At 41.5% G+C, this 23,299-nt stretch overlaps 1 protein-coding gene across 1 annotated transcript in view; it reads right to left on the bottom strand.

Annotated features, from left to right (window-relative positions):
• The window catches only part of BNIP1 (BCL2 interacting protein 1), a 413,601-nt gene that overhangs the window by 5,697 nt on the left and 384,605 nt on the right, over nucleotides 1–23,299 (bottom strand). The window lies entirely within an intron of this gene.

Genomic DNA, 23,299 nt, shown 5'->3' with positions numbered 1-23,299 from the left:
TTCCTGCTTAAGTATTTCAAGGATATCTCCAAAAGATACCTCAGAGGGTGACCGAGGGGACCCTTCCCCATCATCAAAGTCTGTGTCTTCCGTGAGGGACTCTTCTGGAGAGTCCACTTGCTTCCTCTTACACAAACTCTTGCAATGAACTTCCTCAGGGGGAGAATCTGGGGAAGATAGCACAAAAGGGGCCTCCAGTGGGAGTGTGTCCTGAGGCCCTTGTACCTGGTGTCCACCAGAGGTGCCTTGTGTAAATTGTGGTCCAGAGGAGGACAGGAGCACTGATAGCACAGGATCGCCAACAGACGCAAGAGCCTTCTCCATGAGCTGGAAAGCTGGTCTACCTGATAAAGTCACACCCCGCTCAAGCAAATCAGCCCGCCGACTCGGAGTCCCTGGGTGGCGGTGAAAAACAGGGGTATGTACATCACAGCTAGCATCCAGAGCAGTGACTGGAGTGACAAGTCTCTCCTGCCACAAAGGCAACTGCAACTCCTTAGTGAGGTCCATGAAAGGAGCCGAAGTGAGGGAAGTCTGTGCTACAGCAGGGGGCTTCAAAGGCAATGAAGGAGGAGAATAAGTAGGATTCCTTGGAGAAGGGTGATAACCTCCAAAGGAAGAGTAGTTCCTGGAGGGTTGGATACCTCTGGCCAAAAGCAATTGATCCACAAAGCGCACCACATCATGTTCCGAGAGGCTTCTAGTGGATCTCATAGATATAGCTGAAGGGGAGTCAGGTCTATCCAAGGATGCAGGAAACTCGGTGCCCACAAAAGGGTCTTTGGACAGTGCTAAAATAGGTGACTGCACCGAAAACAACAGAGCCGTTAAGGCTTGTACTACTGGTGTCTGCACTGAGGAAATCCTTGGTGCTGACTAGGTCGGTGCCGAAGTGGTAGTTGGCACTACGGTAGGTGCCGAAAGAGTCTGTGCGGAAAACGAGGTGGTCGGTAACGAGAGAATAGTTGGTGCTGTGAAAATAGTCGGAGTCAAAGCAGGAATGAACATCGGAACAGTCATCGATGCTGGACAGGTCTGCATCGAGTAAAAGGTCGGTGCCGGTAAGGTAGTCTGAACCAAGGGGCCCCTCGGTTCCGATGAGGTATAGGGCACAAAACTCGGTGCTGAAGTAACAGCAGTTGCCGAAGTCTTCAGTGCTGAAGATCTAGGCACTGAAAGCCTCGGGGCCGAGGAAGTCAAATCCGAACTAGAAAGTTTGGCCTTCTTAGGTCTCAGTTCCTGATTGTCCCCAGCAGGAGACGACGGGAGAGACTTGGCCTTCTTGTGTTCATCTCTTTTCTTATAGGAACTAGGAGGAGTTGAAGCCTCAGACCCAGAAATAGCCTCTGAAAAGGAAGATTTAAGTAGTCCCTTTAAAATCCATTTATTTTTCCTTTCCACCAAAGTCCTGTTTGAAAAGTTAGCACAAATCCCGCAAGGCGGGTCAACAGTCAAGTGAGGCACACCCAAACAGTAAACACAACGCATATGCATCCGAAATAGGCAATTTATGCCCACAATCCACACATCTTTTAAATCCCGGACCACTTTTTTTCTCTGCCATCATAGGAGGAAGGAAGAAGGTAACAACAATGGTATGAGAAATACCCGAAGGTAAAGCAGGAAAGATTTTACCAACGATGGTAAAGGAGCTACCTCACGGTAAGGAGAAAGAATGGCTAGAAAAAAAACAAAAACGAGTTGCTAGATATGATAGGGTAAGAGATAATTAACAAAATTAGAAGAGAGAATAACTGCAATACGATAAAGTATTATCAAAGAAGTTTACTTAGCTCAAGAGAAGTGGCTTGAGACGACTGAATGGCGACTTGGCAAACGAAATCTGGGGTAACAGGGAGAGGGGAATTATGGGTAAAAGTTTAATTCGAGAGTTTGTGGCTGTCGTGAGCTTGGAAGATGGCCAGCTTGGTTCTGAGGTCGGAACAGATAACCCAGGCATAAGGAATGAACAAGGATTAACAATATCAGATCTTCTGTTACTGTGACATTTATTGAAAGGAGTTTAATGTGTTAAAGACATGGAATGCAATCACAAAAATAAGCTAACAAATCAGAATCTTCCTTCTACAACCAAAAAATGCAATGGATTCTTTAATCTACATGCATCTCCTCCAATATTACTGCAAATGGATGCTGATTTTATCATACCAACACCTACGTCTGCTAAAAGGCACATATGAACCCCTCCCACAAAAGATTTGGTCTCTGTTTCCACCAAGTCTCACACTTCGGTATAATTTATATCTCAAGATCCTGCAACAGGGCTAGCCTTGTGTGAACCTTGGCTCAAAATGACTGCCGCTGTTAACGTGACCCCATGTGTAAAAAATGGGAAAAGGGGATGTGGATGGATGGGTAGATCCTAAAAGATTTGATATAGTTCCACTGAATGAAACAAAGTTTGAAAAGATGTAGGTTCTATGACACACACAGCTTTCAAGTATATATTCAGAACTCTTCACCTGTATACTTTAAGAGATCTGCCTGGTGATACAAATATAGTTTTATGACACATCACTAACACCAACTATAGCCCAATTCATGCCCTTTTCATATCTAGACTCTAATGCAAAATTCTACATGGAGTTCTCAGTCATCCGTTTCACAGAGCTAACAGGACTTACACTTTGTCAAAAATTTTCACTGATCATCCAGAAGCCCTAGATACCTTATTTAGTACGTTACTACAAACGGCTAGTTTACTGTAAGAAGTCAGTTTTATGTTGTTTTCCTTTGCTGATGATGCTAAAGTGAATGTTGCCCTGTAGTGCTCCTTCACTGGTCTACTTCCAACACATTCATAAGGTTTACTCACCTGTCAAACATTTAATACACAAACTGCTTCCAATCTTCAGCAAATATATAAAAAATATGCAAAGATAGTGGACTGCTTCATCAGCACAGACTATATTAAATGTTGCATCCTCCAAAACTGCTATCTACAAAGTACCCTGTTCCCAGACTTGATACAAACATCTACTACTATTTGACAACTCCTTAATGAATTGCACACTTCCTTGATGGCTTTCTTTGTACTGCTTCTTGCAACCAGCTTTTCATGCAACTTTGTACGCTGGGTGGCCCTCATGAGAAAAGTGGAACCAAATGCTGCCCTATTTCTGGAAAGTATGTCTAAGCTGTAATGAGCAATAAAGGTGTGGGCACTGGGCCAAGTGGCGGCTGCATGAATATCATCTATGGAAGCTCTTGGCCAGAAGACCAAAGAAATAGTTACAGAATGTGCTGGGGGTCTTGGGTAAAGGTAAACATCTGTCTTTATAAACAAAGGATATACAAATCAACCATTTGGCTAGAGTCACTTTAGAAACTGCTTTACCCAATTTGTTCTTGGGAGAAAAACGAAATCAAAACAAGTAAACTGATAAATCCAACTGTTAGCAAGTGCAGAGCAGGCATGACATGTTCACTTCTCCTTGAAAACCATAATAAATTTATTTTTAAAAAGAGATGAGCACTTTCGTCTCGGTTAAAATTAAAAAGAGACTTCATCAGATAAAGTGTCACAGGAGCATCAGGCTTTAAATAAATGTTAACAATGACTTCATTTCCTGCTATTAGTCAATGTTAAAAATTTACTGGAAACAGAGTCGCGCCAAGTTATCCGAGGCACGTTGAATCTATCAGCGATAGAGTTAGATTTTGAAGTAACCATACCCAGATGAATCATACATACATCCGAAAGTATTTAAAAGCACCAAATCATATAAATAAATGCATTTCATGACATAAATACATAATGCAATATAAAACAACATAGAAACACTATTTTAAAATGTCAATTTAAATTATTATTATAAAATGTTATTTTAAGTCAATACTATATGACAGGTAAAAACTATAAGGGGAATAGGTAACCAAGAATATTAATTATTTTAAAAATAAGAATACACAAGGGTGTACATATATATAACCTAGATATATCCATTAAATACTATGTATTAGCTACACCTGTTAAGTGCTTTTAGTTTTAACAGGCTGCTAATGGGTACACTGTCATTCAGGCCTAGCCAATATAATGAATTTAGCCGAAGCTGCCAAGAGAGCTCTAACTTCTCCAACAGATATGGCCAGGCTCCCCCACGAGCAGCAATTTTTATGGTGTCCAGGACAAAAAAATGTTGTGGATGTACCATAACATGCTTTGCCAAGGCAATGCATTCATAGCTGTCTCGTATATTCCTTAAATATTCCCCAATTCTATTTCTTAATTTGTGCTCAGTTTTGCCCACATAGAAACAGGGGCAATTTGAGCAAAGTGAACAATAAACCACTCTTTCTGTTAAACAAGATAATTTTTCCTTAAACCGAATTTTCACTCCATTTACTTCTACAAAATCATTTTCTAAGATATTCTTGCAAAACTTGCACATCCCACATTTGTGCATATGTCCCTTATATTGTTTGTTTATTATGTTCAAGTAAATTCTTTAGACAATGTCCCTTTCTGTATACACAAATCGGTGCATGCCTTAAAATATCTCTCATTTCCTTATCACTACTGATTAAATTCCAATTTTTAGTTAAAATATTTTTTATCATAGGTGCATCCCTATTATATGTAGTTAAAAAACTGCTTTGATAAGATGTCATACGACTAGGAGTATTAATTTCCATAGTGTTTACAGCAACATTCTCCTGTGCGAGTGGTTCACAATCCGTTACATTCACAATTTGTTCTTCCTCCATACCCCTAGACTTCAAAATTGGTAAAAAATGACCATTATTTATTTTTATTTTTACTTCCTCCATAATTTGATCAATCAATTTACTAGGATATCCTCATTTAATGAACATCTATTGAAGTAAGTCACATTCCTCAATAAAAGCCTCCCATACAGTAATCATCCGGGCTGCCCGAACAAACTGTCCCTTAACTACTGCCCGTATTTGTTGGAAAGGGTGATAACTACTAAAATGGAGAAAACTATTGGAGTATGTGACCTTAACAATAGATTTTAGCCAGGAACCTTTTATTTACTTCATCTTTTGTTAATAAAATATCCAAATAAGGGATTGCCTTTTCTTCTACAGTGTGAGTAAATTTCAAAAAGTTTGTTGTATTATTAATACATTCCAGAAAAGGTGTAATCAGCTCCCTTGGTCCTTCGCATAAGATAAATATATTGTCCAAATAACGCATGTAGGTTTTACATAATGGGAGAAATTGAGATTGTTTAAGATATTGTTTCTCCCATTCTAGCATGATGATGTTGGCATAAAGGCCCCCACAAGAGGAGCCCATTGCCACCCCTTCATTTTGAAGGAAATATTCTCCTTCAAACAAAATAAAGCTGTTCCTTAGTATTAATTCCAGAATCTCTTCATATAGGTTAACTTTATCCTGTGCTATGTTCTTAGACTGCAGCTATTCACAAAACCATTGTATGCCAATCTCGTGGTATAACACTATAGAGATTAAATCAATTGTAATAAGTAAATATTTATTCTTATATTCAATTGTGTTACTCTTTCTTAGGAAATCCCACAAATCAATGCATATGTTAGGCTCATCCCAAATAAACTTACTCAACTCTTTATCCAGATATTTATCCATAGATTAAAGTTATGGAGCCCCTGGCATCAACAACTGGCCTCATTGGTGGTTGATTAAAATCTTTATGAATTTTAGGGGCCCCAAAAATGACTGGAATAGATGGATACTCAACTGAAAGATAGTGCAGTTCATTAACAGAAATTAGCCCATCAATAAACATGTCCCGTATGAACCCTTTTATTCTTCTATAAGCTCCATTCATTTCATTCAAGGAGCATTTAATATATGTGTCGGTGTTTAATATCTCTAGCATCTTGTTATTATCATCCACTAGAATCATAATAACTACCCCCCCCCCTTATCCGGCTTCATGATTCTAACTCCTTTATTATAAATCAAGAAGTCAAGCTCAAACTCCTCATCCTGATTTAAATTCCTGTGAATTCTTTTCTTAAATATTTTTCTATTAGAGTTTTTACTAAGTTTACGTAAGTCAAGTTCACAGATTCTCTCAAATATTGTCAAAGTAGGATGTATGGGCGGGTTATATGTGCTAGAGATTTTAAAGGGGTCCCTTATTGGTTCAAGTTTATTAAACATGATATTTAGATTCAATTTCCTAATGTACTGCTTAAATCCATTAGAGTATGAACTAAGTTAATGGAATGGTCAGGTACAAATGTAAATCCTTTTGCTAAAATATCACATATAGTCACAGTCAAAGTTAAATCTGAAAAGTTATAAACTTTAAAGTAATTTCCAGAGTGAAAATTCACTCTCAAGGATGGTAATAAATAGCAATTCCTTGTAGGGTTTAAGTCCAAGTTTTTAAAATCATAAACTACTCTCTCTGTCTCCCCCTCCAGGCATTCCTGTTGGTCCCCCTGTTGTTCATTCTGCCCTTCCCCGATTGATAAGGGTTGAAACGGCCTCCCCCTTGTTGTGGTTGGGTTCTTTGCTGGTTCATAATCTGCTCTGAGCACCTGAGGGGTGGGTATTGTTCCTCGTCTAAAAAAATTTTCATCATATGTGTCCAGACCAATAGCAACATTGTCCTTGTAGTTGGCATTAGCATGAGGCTCAGTCCCTTTCCTATTATGTTGCCATTCCTGTGACAGTGGGGGTTGGGGGTAAGCTAGATTGCTAACATAGTCTTTTTCATCCCTGGCTAACATCTTAATCAACATCTGTTCCTCAATTGTACACAAGATACGGCAATAGTCAAATTTACTAATAGGAAAACCAGGATTCTGTATAATTAATTTATCAGTGCCGTAAAGTACAGTTGTGTACACTTACCATAAATGCAGATGTTCAAGTGTATTCACTGTTGCAGTCATTACATTTGGGTAATCTGCTGGCAGGTTGCCCTCAGTCAGACTGATTAACAAAGTCTTGGGTCCTGCATCGGTTGCTGCTGACCCTTCTTCCATGACGTCAGGGGTATAAAACATGCAGCCAACACCATTACATCAGTTTTTCTTGCCCCAGATGGGGAATATATATATATATATATATATATATATATAGATGATGAAACACAAAATATATACCTCAAACAAAAGCAAATATACCAAAAGGCTTTTAAAAGATAGTAACAAAAATGAGAGGGTATAGTTAGAGGAAAACAGGGGCTGGAGGGAGGGTAACCAGGACTGCAACAGTGAATATACTCGAACATCTACATTTATGGTAAGTGTACACAACTGTACTATGTTCTTCGTGTTTCACTGTTGCAGTCATTACATTTGGGTAGAATCCCAAAGCTATGGTTGGGAGGATGGATTTATACAGCATTAGGAGCAGCTTTAAGGCCCTACAGGACAGCAGTGGCAAAGCCTGCTCTGGATTTAGAGAAGAGAGGTAAATGGTAATGTTTGGTGAATGTATGAACTGAGCTCCAGGTAGCAGCTTCTAGAATGTCTCTGGTAGGAACCCCTCTGAGAAAGGCTGCAGAAGTAGATGCAGCCCTGGTGTTATGAGATCTGATCCCCTTGGGGACAGGTTTACCATGGTGCATATAGCAGAAATGAATACAATGGCTTATCCATTTTGAAATAGTTTGCTTTATAATAGCCTTTCCCTTGGCCCCTGCAGCAAATGCCACCAGTAATTGTTCAGATTTTCTTAGAGATTTTGACCTGTTTAAGTAGAATCTTGTCTGTGTACATCCAATGAATGCAGAATCCGCTCATCCTTGTTCTGTGGATTTGGGAAGAAAGTTGGCAGATGAATGGTCTGATTAAGGGCCACACTAGATACCACTTTAGGCATAAAGGATGGATTGGTCCTGAGAGCCACCCTGTCCGGGTAAAAAATAATAAAAGGCTCCACTGCCATAAGAGCCTGTAGTTCTGAAATCTTTCTAGCTGAAGTGACTGCTAACAAAAGCTGTTTTCCAAGAGAGAATTTTTAGGTCTGCAGTAGCAGCTGGCTCAAAAGGAGGTAGAGTGAGTTTTTCCAAAACAAAATTGAGGTCCCATGCAGGAGTTGATGCTCTCCTGGGAGGTCTTAAATTTTTGGCCCCTCTGAGGTACTGCTTTTGCAGAGGATGAGAAAAGGGGGGAGGTTCTGTGTTGTAATGAGCTGAAAAGGCAGAGGCATGGATTTTTATGGAAGAAAAAGATAGGCCCTTGTGAAGCATCTCAGTTAAGTATTGCAGAATTTGAGGAATATTGGGTATTGCTGTGCTTATTCCTTGTGCTTGGTTCCACACATAGAATCTTTTCCATTTGGCAGCATAAGATTTTCTAGTACTAGGTCTTCTAGCCTCCAAAATGACATCCATCACAGGTTTACTGAGAGATGTAAATGGTGAAATTAATTGATTAGCCATGCTGCAAGATTCAGAGTTTGGAGCTGAGTGTGCAAAATTTGATAGTTCTGCTGAGACAGTAGGTAAGGTGTCTGAGGCAGGTACCACGGAGGAAGGTGCGACATATTGCATAGGAGTTGGTACCAGTGTTGGCGAGGCCAGTCTGGAGCAATCAGAATAATTTTTGTTTTTTCCTCTCTGACTTTTAGTAAGACCTTGGAGGGCAGAGGGGGAAAGGCATAGACTGATAGGTTTTTCCAGCTGAAGGTTAGAGCATCCACTTTCCATGCTTTTTTGTGATGAATTCTTGTGCAGAATTTGTCCAACTGATAGTTTTGGGGTGAGGCAAAAAGATCCATGTCTGGGCTCCCCCATTTGCTTGTCAACATGCTGAAGATTTGTGGATCCAGTTTCCATTCGTGTGGGTCCATAAGAGTTATGCTTAGTTCGTCTGCCAGAGTACTTTGCTTTCCTGGCAGGAATTGAGCTTGTAGATGTATTTGATAAGTCAAGGCTGTGTTCCACAATGCAATGGCTTGTCTGCAAAGGGGGTAGGAATGGGTACCCCCCCTGCTTGTTTATGTAACACATGACTGTGGTGTTGTCTGTCTTTATCAGTAGTTGTCCTGGATGAAGATAGTCCTTGAGGGCTGTCAGAGCATTCTGTACAGCTAGCATCTCTTTCTGATTGATATGTAGGTGCATTTGATTTGGGCTCCATTGGCCCTGAATGCATCTCCCTGTCAGATGCGCCCCCCCCCCCCAAGCATAATCTGATGAGTCTGTAGTCAAGACTTTGGCGGCAGGGGGTGGAATGAATGACAGTCCCTTGTTTTGGTGGCTGGCCTCTGCCCACCATAGGAACTCTAGCTGCAGGCAAGGAATGATAGGAATCATTGTTTCCAGGCTGTGACAATGTTGACTCCATAAGCTTTTTAGGTACCATTGAAGTTTCCTCACATGCAGTCTTGCATATGGAATTAGAAGAATGCAGGAGGCCATGACCCCAAAGGCCTGCAGAATTTGTCTTGCAGATAGCTGTTTTTTTGTTGTCACCTGTTTGAAGTAAGTCATCAACTGAATTTGTTTTTCTGGCATAAGGTAAGTCCTCTGGGCAGTTGTATTCAAGCTTGCACCCAGGAATGTAATTATTTGAGAGGGTACCAGTTGTGATTTCTTTTCGTTTATGGTGTACCCTAGACAAGTAAGAAGTCTTTTTACAAACGCCGGAAGAGTGTCCTTGTTTTCTGCCTGAATTAGACAATCGTCCAGGTATGGATAAATTTGAATATTTCTTTGCCTGCAAAATGCAATTACTGGTGCCAGGCACTTTGTAAAGACCCTGGGCGCAGTAGATAAGCCACAGGGCAGTGCAGAGAACTGGTAATGCAAATGGCCTGCTTAGAAGCGGAGGTATCCTCTGCAAGATTCCCTGATTGGGATATGCAGGTAAGCCTCTTTTAAGTCTACAGTTACCAACCAGGCATCCTTGCCTAGCATAGGTAGTAACTGTTGGAGAGTCAGCATCTTGAATTTTGGAATGTCCAGAAATGTATTTAGAAAGAATAAGTCCAGAATTGGATGCCATGATTTGCCTTTTCTGGGTACCAGGAAAAGTCTTGAATAAAAACTTTGTCCCTTTTCCTTTTCTGGTACTGGCTGAATAGCCCCCATATTCATGAGGGACATAATTTGTTTCTGGGCCTCTGCCCACTAATTTGGAAGCAGATCTGGCCATCTGTTTGGGATTGGCAAAGTGTGGAAATGAAATCTGTATCCCTGGGATACAATATTTAAAACCCATTTGTCCTGGGTAATCAGTTACCAGTTTCGTGCATGAAGTGCCAGTTTCCCCCCAAAGGGGTGGCCAAAAGGTAAGTGCTTGATGATTGCAGTGGAAAGTCATTGAGACTGTTTACCGTAGGAAGGTTCCTTGTTACTTCCAGATTTGGAGGTGGAGGCACTCCATTGCTTTGTTCTATAAGTTCCTTGTGACTGAAACCTGGAGCCTTTGGAATGTCTGGGTTTGACCTGAGCAGCTCTAGTGGGTACTGGAAAGGACCAGTTCTTAGTAGGCCAGTGCCTACTGAACCTGGGTGGCTGCACTTGTAGGAAATCTTTTACAGTTTGCATAGATTTAGCTTTGTCTTCCATCTTTTTCCAAAACTTCCTCAGCCTTTACCAAATAGCCTGTCCTGTTGTAAAGGAGCATCCAACAATTTTGCTTTAACATGGTCAGGCAGATTTTGCTCCTTGAGCCAAGCATGCCTTCTTATCACAGATCCAGTTACAGCAGCCTTGCAAGAGGCCTCCAAGGAATCAAAACCACATTGCAAAGTAGGTTTTCCAGCTTGTTCGGCCGAATGCAATAAATCCTGCAACTTTTTATTTTCCACACAGTCAGAAATCAACATAATTTTCTGTCTAAGTAAACCCATGACATGCTCTTGATATTTAAGCATATGAAATTAACAGTTTAAAGCCCTGATTGCCAAGGTTGCAGGCGTGTAAACCTTCTTACCCAATCTATCCAGCGCTCTGGAATCTCTATCAGAAGGGGTAGGATTTTTAGCGGTAGAAGCCTTAACGCCCTTGGGACCCTGAGAAATGGTTTCAGGGTCAGCACTAGGGTTTTTAAAGAGGAATTTGTGGGAATCCAGAACCCTGTAATATCGGTCTGGCTTACTAGGAGCTGGAGGCAGGGAATCAGGCGTCATAATGGACTCTGAGAAAACATCATCAGCAATGTCTAGAACAGGAGGTATAGCCAAAGGCCTATTCTGAGGAAGAAGAAGGAAATCCCCAAGTCTCTTTTTAGATTCTGAGAAATCCTGACTCTCCCAGTGAAAGTGCTCCCTTAAGGTATGCAAAGTTTCTCCAAAAGAAAAATCCTCAGGAGGAGAAGCAGAAGGGATGGAATCTTCTGCATCAGAGTCCTCATAAGTGGCAATAGATAATTCCTGATCAGAAGAGGAATCAGAAGAAATAGAAACCTTATCTGAAGATTCATAGTCAGTGCCTTGCCTAGGTCTCTTAGCAGGAGGGGGATGGGTACCCCTGATCAAGGTAATTAAATCCTCAGCCATTTTGATAACTTGTTTTTTAGCATTGAGGTCTGTACATGTGGCCCAAGCGTCAGTTTGTTAGACATAGAAGTAGTTTTGGCCTTAGTTTTGAAGATGGCGTCGGTTTAACATACAGATTTTTAGGCCTAAAAACACCCTTAGAAGCTGGTGCCTGCTCAGCAGCTCTGGACCCATCTAAGGTAGAAACATCTGCGGGTTCAATACTTAAAGTATCTTGTGGCATACCGGACTCTGAATGGGTCTCAGTAGAGGCCTGCGAATCAAATGTATCAGGTATCAGTGACTGCGAAAGCGTCTCACTGAGTACCGGTGACTGGCTTAGGAGAAGCTTCGGTTTTGGACCTCGACGATCTGTCTCTTGTCTTTTTCTTTGCGTTTTTTAGGTATTCCAGTAGTCGGATTGCTAACCAACGACATTTCTGGTTAGTTAAATCTCGAGCCAAAATATTTAGAAGCAAAAATATACCGACGTTTAATAATGCGTTGATTACATTTAGCACAAAACCGGCAGCAAGGCAAGTTGTGGTCAGGGCCTAGGCAAGGAATACAGTACAAATGAAAATCCTTATGAGGTATTTGCTTCCCACAAGTAATAGAATTAACTTTGACTGACATCGGTAAGGAGCAAGAAAAAGTTTCCCCAATGGGGTACTTAGCTTTTAGTTGAAGACTTTGGTTCTGAAACTCGAAAACGAAAATTTCAGGAGTTGGCCGACTGGCACTTGCGAACTGCTTCTGCTTTGGGCACAGTGCAGCAAGAAAGACTGATGTAATGGCATTGGCTGCATGTTTTATACCCCTGACGACCTGACATCATGGAAGAAGGGACAGCAACCGACGCAGGACCCAAGACTTTGTTAATCACGCCGACTGAGGGCAACCTGCCAGCAGATTACCCAAATGTAATGACTGCAACAATGAAACACGAAGAACATCTTCAACATTCAATGCTTCAATCATTTTGTCATTATGGTCAATTACCATCTGCATGTACTCAAATCCAAACCTATCAAAAAGTTCTAATAGGTCTTAGTCTAATAGAGTCGAAGGAATTTATCCTTCCCATAGAACATGGTGGTTTAGGATTACCTGATTTGAAGGGATATTTTACAGCTGCACAATTAAGGCTCCTAAACATAACACAGGTAGAGCTATAATTCAAAGTGGAAAGGGACAATGATGAAATGGGAAAACTCAAGAAATAAGGAGACAATGAGATTTTGGATGAGATCCTTAAGGAGAATAGCAGCCATATAGAACATTACATTCATAGATTAGCAGAAAATATTCTAAGAACTAAACCAACACGACAATGGAGAAAGGAGATTTTGTCAATCGAGATGACTACAACTAGGCGTACAGAGAATAGGCAAGAGTGGGGAGTAGTTTACTGAAGAACTGTCAAATGAACCAAAGTACTAGGAGCAAATAACTAGAGAGGGAAGGCTAATAGAATGGGAACAGGCCAAAGACATTTGGCCTGCAAACTAGAGACTGTCTTCTCTACCCGGGATTTTTATTTATTTACCCTTTTGTTGATCTGGTTAGTCCCATTAGGCTATTAGCCCTATTTCAGAGAAGACCTGTAGTAATATTTATAGTATTAGGGGAAATTTGGCCAGGGCACTGGGAACTTCCCCTACTCTTTTCGATAGGTGCCATGGGATCTTTTACATCCACTTCAGCTGCCACCAATACCAGCAGACGGGGGACTCAGTTTAATGTCTCATCTAAAGGACAACACACTCAGGAGTGCAGCACCCCATTATTCTCCACTGCAGTGTCAGTAACTAATCTACCTGGTGTGGGACTAGAACCCACAGCCTTCTGCACCAAAAATGAATGTGCTACCTGCTGTACTACTGATACTGCACAATTGATATCGGAGTATAGCAAACAGAAAGGTATATGGGAATCCTAAGTGAATGACCTGCTCTGGTAGAGCTTTTAGTCTGATCTAGAACAGAAGCTGCTATTAAAAAGGATAGTTAGCAGGGAATTAAAAAAGGATAATTAGTAGGGCATATAAATACTGTATAGTAAATAAATGAATCAGAGGAGGTTAAAAGATTGGATAAGTAATTTATAAGGGAAAAATGGGAGAACATATGTATGGCTCCTCAGTATGCAACAAAGTCTAGAAGATTTAGGATTTTTGTTTGTAAGTGTTTGCATAGGTATTTTATACCCCAAGCAGATTCCAAAGAATTTTCTTCCAGTAGATGGCAAATGTTGGATGTCTGATGGGGTAGAAAAAGTAACTGGGAACTAAAATCATACTTTTGACCTTCTTTGTGAAGACCTACCATTCAATATTCATTCTTCCTTCAATTCATAGTGGGCAACAATTATTGTATTATATTCTTATGTCAATTAACCTGTATATAATGAAATATAATGAAAAATGTAACCTATTGTTTTCTTCTTTTTTCTTAAAACTATGTTAATATGTCATTGTTAACCATGTTGGAGCTTTTCTCCCTGGGACTCCGCTGAAAATGGACATGTATCCAGTCGGACTATCCCGGTCAACAAATGTAAAATAAATAAAAGAAATAAATAAATAAAATTTTGGGACTGTAATAAGCGAGTTGGCAGACTTTACAAATTCCCTACAGAACACTCTGTCAGAAATATTGGGTAAGCAAATGTGTGTAAACTAAGGCAATGATTCTTTTGAGCTGGGATTCAGGACCTGAATTGCCTAGACATACGACACCCTTAAGTTTAAATATGGTGGCTGCCAAAAACACAGTTATTAGAAATTGGAAAGCAAGTCTAAACCAACTGCATTAAGTGTACTAAATATTATAACATATAAAAGAACTGGAGGTGGGATCTTTAGAAAAGGGCATGAGCAAAGTACATAGAAATAAATGGAAATTGTGGGATCAATACATGCAGAATAATGTTCTGGAAAAGGAATTAGGTTTAAGGGAAGGCAGGAATTGAGCAATTTATGTCATGTTGGACTGATGACAGTTATTCAAGAGAACATATGTGATGCACAATGTATGTAACTGGGAACAAGATGATAATATATTTTTTCTTTTATATAAATGTGTGTTTGCTTATGCCTGAAGTGATAATTCAATAAAGGTGTTAAAACAGAAAAAAATGCTGTGTCCTCCAGTAGGTTTCATGTATCAACTTCTAAAAGGAACTTCTGTTTATAAAGCTTTGGAATTTTTGGACATATGCTACATTGGAGGTATAGGGGTCCCAGTTTAGTGATAGGCAGTTAAAGCCACCAAAAATAAAAAGGGTTATAACTTAGAACACTGGGGAATCTTACATGGTCATCAAGGGACAAATAAGGTGTTCTGCAAAAAACTATTAATTGATAAGTAATCCTATCTAGAGTGGTCTGTAGTTCAGAGTACAATTTGAGAGTCCCCAAGGAACTGCCTGGTTTACTATGTTCCCTGATAAATATGGACACTCCACCACAGTTGTCACTGCGTGTGAAGTCATGAAAACTGAAAAACCTTTGTATAGAGGTAATTACACATGCATGGATATTTTCCAAATGCAGGAGTGCCTCAAGATCAGGCAATTTACTGTTTAACCTTTGGGCATTGAAAAGTGCCACCTTCATGTGATTCAGTTTCAGGACTGAAACATTAGTTACAATGGAATGTCCTTCAAGTGGACTCTGCCTAAAAAGACACCCAGGGCATTAGACACTATACAAAAACTTTGAAACCAGAGATGTAGACCATCCTTAGAGAAGCAAGCTGGACTGTCTGGCATCCCTTCCCATGCTGACTTTACCTTTTCTTTGTATCTAGGCATCATTCAAGGTGAAGGAAGGATTACACTCAGGACTAGTGTATCACCTGCATTTGTAACATGATATGTTTCTCTGCATATTACTCAAGGTTTTAAATCTCAAGTCATTCACACCCACATGTACCGCTACCATATCACAGTCCTATTTTCTTAAGGGTTAGGGTCCTTAGGGCCTTTGCAACATCAGAGAGCCTGGTGCTTCACTGTAACCCTGACAGAATGCAGTAGACATCCAGATAAGTAAATTCCCTTCAGTCTCATATGTGGAAGTACTGATGCTAGACATTTCATACTTTTTCTGGGCTCTGCAAAAAGTCAAAAAAGGAAGGCAATAATTTGAAAATGGGAACCATTTTCCCCTGATCTTCAGAAGCTTCCTGTAGGACTTCAAAAGTGTGATACGAAGATAGGCATCCTGCTAATTCAGTGGCACTACAAAAGAACTCTGAAGCTGGAGAGGCATGGCTTGTAAAGTTGAAATCTCAAACTTTTTTGATTTTATAAACTTGTTCACATTTGACAGTTTGTCTAGATTTACAGGCAAAAAATCCTACCCATTATTTTTTGCCAAACTTTTAATTTAACCATTTGGCAATTACATAACTTAATACACAATTATTTACCGACTCTAATCCAGAATAATTAGTGCTGGAATCCAAAGGGACGCAACAGCCTCCTTACCTCACTAATATTAATGCCATAAACATGGCTGTGTAAGTTTAGACTTCTGCTTTTGGAAACAATTTCTAAAGTAATTTTATTTGTAAAATGGAGTGAAACAACCTTTGTTTTTTGCATAAAAAGGTGTTTGCATACATAAAGATGCATGCAAGCACCTTTTTAAGCAAAAAAACAAAGGTCATTTTGTCCCTTTAGACATGATCTTTAAGTAAAATCATGCTACTACTTCTGTTGGTGAAACTTGTTCTACTGCTTGAAAATCCAGTAGCTTTGAAGCAATGATTGATGATATCTAATGCTGAGAGGGCCTGGCACTGGTCTGTTGCAAATCTTTTCAGAGTACCTACAAACACACACACACACACACACACACACACACACACACACACACGCACAAACTCACTGGTCCACATAAATATAAAGTCCGACTATCTGTTCCACATTGTCACATTTATTTCCTCTAGCAGCTGCTCAACTTTCTGAGATGATGAGCCAAAGAGGGGGGAAAAAAAACTACCTACGAGAACATTCAGGATCAACAAAAGGTACAGTATTCTTAGTCATCCATGCTTGCTATGAACAGTACCAGAGGTACTGTGAGCATCATAAAGAATGGTTGTATAAAATCTTACCATAACCATAGATGTCCTTCTCTTCCATGTTGCAGTATTCATAAAATGTAGGTTATCCTCTGCTCTTCTACCTGAATGTCCACCCAGTATACAAAAGCTTTAGTCACTGCAAGGTATGTGGGATATCTGAGGTTGGCTGTAGGGTGTGTGGGCCATAAAAGTGATGTCTGCACGTACCTTCCCCAGAACTGAATTCCCCAGTCCAACCCCAGTCCCAGGACAGCTGCACAAGTCATGTATCTTCCAGCAAATTATATATTGGGGGTAGGAGGTTGGGATAGAATACTACAACATGGAAGAGAAGGATATCTACGGTTATGGTAAGACTTTACACAACTATTCTATGTCCTTTTATTCACATGTTGCAGTATTCATAACCTTTGGGTGAGTGCCAAAACTCAAAGGGAAGAAGAAGAGGTGATTTGGAACTGTTTTCCAAGAATCCATGCAGGATTGCCCTAGCAAAACCTGCTCTAGATCTGGAAATGAGGTCCAGTTTGTAGTGTTTGGTGAAGGTATGGACAGATGTCTGGGTAGCTGCCTCTAGAATGGAGGCAGTGTCCATCCCTTTGAAGAAGGCTCCAGATGAGGCCATGGCTCTAATGAAGTGGGCTTTAATTTTAGAGTTTAGATGTTTGCCATGGTGGGTGAAACAAAAGGAGATGGACTTGGAAATCCAGGCAGAAATAGTCACTGCTTTCCCCAGAGCTCTGTGATGAAGAGAGACAAACAATTTCTGTGATTACCTAAGAGACTTGGTCTTGTCCAGGTAGAATCTTAGTTGTCTGTGAACATCAAGGGAATGCATGACTCTCTCACTGTCATTCTACAGATGTCGAAAAAAAGTGGGGAAGTGAATACATTGGTTTAGGCACAGCTCTTTAACCACCTTAGGCATGAAGGATGGGTTAGTCCTTAGGGTCACTCTATACTTGTAGAAAATTAAAAAAGGTGGGGTGGTCATGAGGGCTTGGAGCTCTGACACTCTCCTGGCTATTGTCAGGGCCACCAAAAGTACATTTTCCAGGTGCAATATTTTAGAGAAGCTGTAGCTGCTGGTTCAAAAGGAGCAATGGTGAGTTTCTCTAAAACATAGTTCAGGTCCCATGGCAGTGGAACTGGTCTCCTGGAGGGCCTGAAATGCAGTACTCAGTTTAGGAATAACTTTACTGGAAATTGGGAGGCAAGAGGAGGGTCAAGAGGCAAGCAAGCAGAAATAGCAGCCAGATGGGCCTTAACAGAAGAATATGCCAGCCCTGCCCACAACATTTCACACAGATAGGACAGCACTAAGGGGGGGCCTCTCCTTGAAATGGGTCTAGCTGTCTTTTAAGACACCAAATAGAGAACTTTTTCCATTTGGACAAATAAGATCTCCTAGTATTGGGTTTCCCGGCCTCCTGCAGGACATTAAGCACAAAAAGGTGTCTGAAATGGATCAAAACTATCACACACAGGGTTAGGTTCAGAGATTTCAAGTGGGGATGGATTAGGGATGCCTTGTCTTGTGTGAGAAGGTCCACTCTGTGAGGTAACTTGTGATGATTGCCCCTGGTCAAATGCAGAAGGAGGGGGAGCCAATGCTGGCTTGGCCAAAAGAGAGTCATCTACAAGATATTTGGTTTGTCCTGCTGAATTTTCAACAGGACTGTTTGTAAGAGTGGGAAGGGAAGAATACATAGAGAAACATCCCCTTCCATAAGATAGAAAAGGCGTCCAATGCCCTTGCTAGAGGGCTGGGAGCCCTGGTACAAAAGTGTGGAAGTTGTCTGTTCAGAGGGGAGGCAAACAGATCTATATGTGGTATACCCCACCTGTGGACTATGTCCAGGAACACATCCCTGTGAAGCATCCATTTGTGGGATTGTGACATGGACCTGCTCAAGGTGTCTGCTTGAGTGTTCTGAGCTGAGGGAATAGAGACTGCCTGCAGGGTGACTCCATGTTGGGCTGACAATTCCCAGGCCTGGAGTATAAGGCCGCATAGCAAATAAGATTTTGCTCCCCCCTGTTTGTTCACATATCAGAAAACTGTAGTGTTGTCTGTGAACAACTTTAGGGGGCCTTGCTTCAGAATGTGTTGGAAGGCTCTCAGTGTAAAGATGATAGCCCTCATCTCTCTGATGTTGATGTGTTCCCTCTTAAAGGTGCCTGCCCATGTGTCTTGCACCTTCAAGCTGCCCATGGCAGCTCCCCAACCCAGATCTGAGGCATCTGTGTACATCACCTGGACTGGGGTGAGGGGTTGCAATGGAAGTCCTGAGTTGAGAGTGACTTGATCCATCCACCAAAGGGTCTTCTTCCTTAGGCATGGTAGGAAGGGAATGTTGTGGTCCAAGGGGTGGGAGTGTTGCGTCCATGTTGACCTCAGGTGCCACTGAAGTTTCCTCATGTGTAGTCTTGCCAGTGGCAACATGAGTATAGTAGAGGCCATACGTAATAGGCATATAAGATATTCTCTTGCTGTCACTACAGTGGTACAGAGGACAGACAGCGGGTATTCCTTCAGGCTTTCCACCTTCTGGGGTGGAAGGAATGCTCTCATAACATCCATCCTGATTCAGCACCCCATGAAAACCTGGTCTTGGGAGAGGTTTAGTTTTGACATGGGGAAGATTATGTTGAAACTCAGAGACTGCAGAACAAAAATGACTTCAGAAATGGATGTGTAGGGAAAGTAGAGCAATCTGCCTGGATAAGGAGGTTGTCCAGGTATGGAAAAATGTGAATCACTTGGACCCTGCAATAGGCTATCACTGCAGCCAGACACTTGGTGAATACCCTTGGAGCAGTAGATAGCCCAAAGGGTAAAGCAGAGAATTGAAAAAGTGAGAAACCTAAAGAGAAGCATAAATACTTCCTGTAGGTGGGCCTTATGGAGATATGCAGATATGCAACTTTGATGTCCAAAGTGGCCAGAAATGCCTAAGGCATTAGCAGGGGGGAAAAGAGTCTGGAGCGTAAGCATGCGAAAAGTGGGTACTTGTAGAAAGAAGTTGAGGTGGGAGAGGTCCAGGATGGGTCTCAACTGGGCGTCTTTCCTTAGGACTAGAAAAAGTCTGGAGTAAAAACCCTTTCCCTTTACTGACAGAGGGGACAGGTTGGATAGTCCCTTGAGAAAGGAGGCTGTCCAAGACTGTTTGGAAAAGGGAAGTTAGTTCTTTAGTGGCTGTGGGATGCCTCTTAAGGATGGAGGAATGATCCAAGTCATGAAGTAACCCTTTTTTATAATTGATAAGACCCACTTGTCTGAGGTAATGCTTTGACAGACAGGCAGACACAGAGAGTTTTTGGGATACGGGGATGGAATCTAGAGGGGGTGAAGAACAAAGAAGGTAGTCACATACTCCCTGCCCTGTCCTGAAACTGAGGTTTCTGAGCTGGAGTCTGAGCTGGCCTGGAAGGAGGTTACTGCTTCTTGGAGCTCTTTTTGCTCCTAGAATGAGGAGTACAGGAGCAGAATGTTTTCTGATGAACTGTATCTTAGTGAGATCATTCCTATGGAGTTTAGGGATTGGCGACACAAACAAATGCTTTAAATCCTGTAATTCTTTCCCTTTTTGCTGAAGAGTCTTGAAAAGCTCTGGCGCCTTGGTCCCAAATAGGGCAGATTGTCTAGGGGTACATCCAGAAGCTCAGCCTCAATATCGTCAGGTAGGGGTTGGAGTCTCAGCCAAGAGTACCTCCTAAGCACTGAGGCAGAAGCTGCAGATCTGGCCGAGGCATCTGCAGCATCATATCTGCATCTGATCGAGTGTCTTGTCACTTGAGGACAAGGAGATGAGGTTAGATATTTTAAATTAAGCCTTAGAAGGCAAGTCTGGGAGATCGGCCAAACGTTTAGAAACCTGAGTCAAAAGGGCCAGGGCATACTTAGACATGTGCATCTGGTAGTTAACAGCCCTAAAGGCCAAAGTGGCAGAGGTGTATACCTTTTTGCCAATGCATTCCATGGTCTTACTATCCTTATCAGTGGGAAGAACAGAGGTGGAAGGTAATAGTCTGGAGGGCTCGTCTGCAGAGACTGAAATAGTCCCAGGGTCTGCAACAGGGCATTTGATCAGAAATTTGGCCCCTTCTGGGACCTTATAAAAGCTGTCAGGCCTTCTAGGAGTTGGGGGGTTTGGATTCAGGATTTTTAGAGGCTGCATTGAAGGCATTTAAAAAGGCTGGTAAGACTGATGGAATGGCAGAAGGTGAAGGGGTGTCCATTTGTAAGAGTTCATAATACCTCTTTTAAACCTCAGTCATTTCAGTGGAGTTTCATTTAAAAAAACTCTCTCACTCAAGAGATGATTTCTCTAAAGGTGAGGTCCTCTCCAGGGGAGTCTGCCTCAGCACAGTCCTCCTCTGGGGAGGCATATCCAAAAGGGTAAGGCATTTGAGATGCATAGGAAGGGGAATCCTCTGAAGAGGAATCTGAAGAGTCTTCAGCTTCAAGTGAAGAGGATCTTCAGTCTGAGTCCTAAGGCTGACAACCAGAGGGTCAGCCGGAGGGGAAGCAGCCACTGAAAGCCTAAGAGCATGAAAGTATTAAGTAAGCTCTGGTAGAAAGCTTGCCAATCAGGAAATCTTTCAGAAGGTGGAGAGATATGTTTTGTCTTTTGTTTTCTTTTTAAGGAAGAGACAGGCCTGGTGGGCATAGGGCCTACATTCAGACGGTTGTGTATCAGTGGAAGGGATGGTCTGGACATCCATTGCGAACCAAGGTTCTCTCTCATCATTGGCACCCAACGTCTGCATAACCTCCACGAGACGTGCTTTCAGCCCTAGGTTCTGCGGCCTCCAAAACAGTACCTGCTATACCTGAATCTGCTGGTTCCATATGTTCCTTCAGATGAACGTCAGCCACAGGGGGAACGTCAGGTGGAGGAGGTGCAGCAGTAGGTTCAGGCCTGGAAACTTTGGCCTTCTTTTTTGATGACTCGGTCTGACCAGACGGCCCTTCCATTGCCAGAGCAAGGCATTTAAGATGCTTGTTTTCCAAATACATGTTTAAGGCATGCAGATGGCTGTAAAGAGTCTTAGGAACAAAGGCCTGACAAGTCGCACAAGTTTTATGGTCATGGTTGGGCCCTAGGCAGAAAAGGCAGAGGTGGTGGGCATCCTTACGGGGTGGGGGGTCTGACATCCGCACCTACACTTTCCTTTCCTGGATGACATGAACCTGAGCAGCATGCAGTGACCAAAATAAGGCCCCAACAGGGTACTTATCTTACACATGAAGTATCCTACAGCAGAGATGGCAGAATAAGCTGACGTTCGGCTGGCAGCAAAGAAGTTCTGAGGAAAGTACGTGCAGATGTCACTTTTATGGCCCATGCACCCTATGGCCAATGTCAGACATCCCACGTACCTTGCAGTGACTAAAGTTTTTCTATACTGGCCGGATGTTCAGGTAGAAGAGCGGAGAGTAACTCAAAGATTATGAATAATGCAACATGTGATTATAAGGACATCAATATTCAGTCAAATGGGATCAAACCTTATCTGTTGATTTTGTCAGATGTAAAATACTTCATTTTACACTAACTTCTACAATCTACTTATTCAAATCATCTATCCTCTTCAGAATGTTAAACTAGTGCTATATCATTCAGGTCAGTCTGAATCCCCAGCATCCGGTACAGCTGAAGTATATGCCTTTTTTACCAAAATGATCAACAATAATGCTGCTTTGTCTGCTTGCTGATAATAATACACATAGTTTGGAGGTGACACTTGACTAACTTTTTATAAAACACTACTTCTGTTGTCTATGAGGCTGCTACTCAATTATTTAGCAAGAAAAACTACACTGCTCAAGCATTATATATGCAAATGGACTTTTTTTTGGATAAGGTTGGCATGGCATCCGTTTCCTATTCCACTTTACTAAACTATCATGAAAATAATCAATAAAAAAGATAAATGGCTAGAATCTGCTTATGCTAATCCAGTTTTAAAAATTTGGTGCATCTTTACTTTGGTTTTTAGCAAACCTTTATGAAAATATCTCTCCAAAAGCATGCACTCAGAAGAGGACTGTGAAGATAAAGAACCCCTATCATCATCATCAAACATGTAACAGCCCAAAGAAGAGGTTATCTGGTCAAAGTATGCAAGGTCATGGTGGTTTGGTCTTTCTCTATTGTCATCCTCATATTTAGCTTCTGATAGGGGAAGGGATTTACTTCTTCTTTTCTGTGATTTCCTAGAAGTAGGTTTTAGCAATAACCTAAAACTGTCTGAATTCTTTTGTATTAGGCCAGAGTACACGCATGTTAAACATTAGCCATTTATAAAGAAAGGTATCACTGACATTACCGGGGCCCACACACATCTGCTCTCTGACTGTAAAGGCTAGTTCTTGTTAAAGCATCTGCCCATCCAGCTGGTGCTGGTGTCACACTAAGCCTGCAGGAAATGAAGTCTGAAAGGAAATCAGAGAGAAACTGATGATCTTCAGAGGTAAAAACACCTGAATGTCAACAGCCTACACAGACAACTGGCAATTAACATCCTGGGAAGAAAATTCTCCTTTTCAAATTTAGTCTGAACCTATAACTACTTTTCAGTAAAGATGGCAGGAATCAAAGTGGTCTTCCCTCACTCAAATTTCATTAAATTAATGTGGTTTGCAATGACTGTAAAATTCCAGTGGGCTCCACCCTAAGCAGTGCGTGAACAAACCTGAACTCTCTCAACTAACAATGGAAGTCACATCACTCAAAAGTTACAGACTTGGCACCCAAATGCACCTCACTGGGCAGAACAC

The sequence above is a fragment of the Protopterus annectens genome, chromosome 4.part0 (genome assembly GCF_019279795.1).
Source record: "Protopterus annectens isolate FY-2018-M chromosome 4.part0, PAN1.0, whole genome shotgun sequence".
NCBI lineage: Eukaryota > Metazoa > Chordata > Ceratodontiformes > Protopteridae > Protopterus > Protopterus annectens.
Note: the sequence above shows the minus strand (reverse complement) of the source record. Positions and strands in the feature narration are given on the sequence as shown.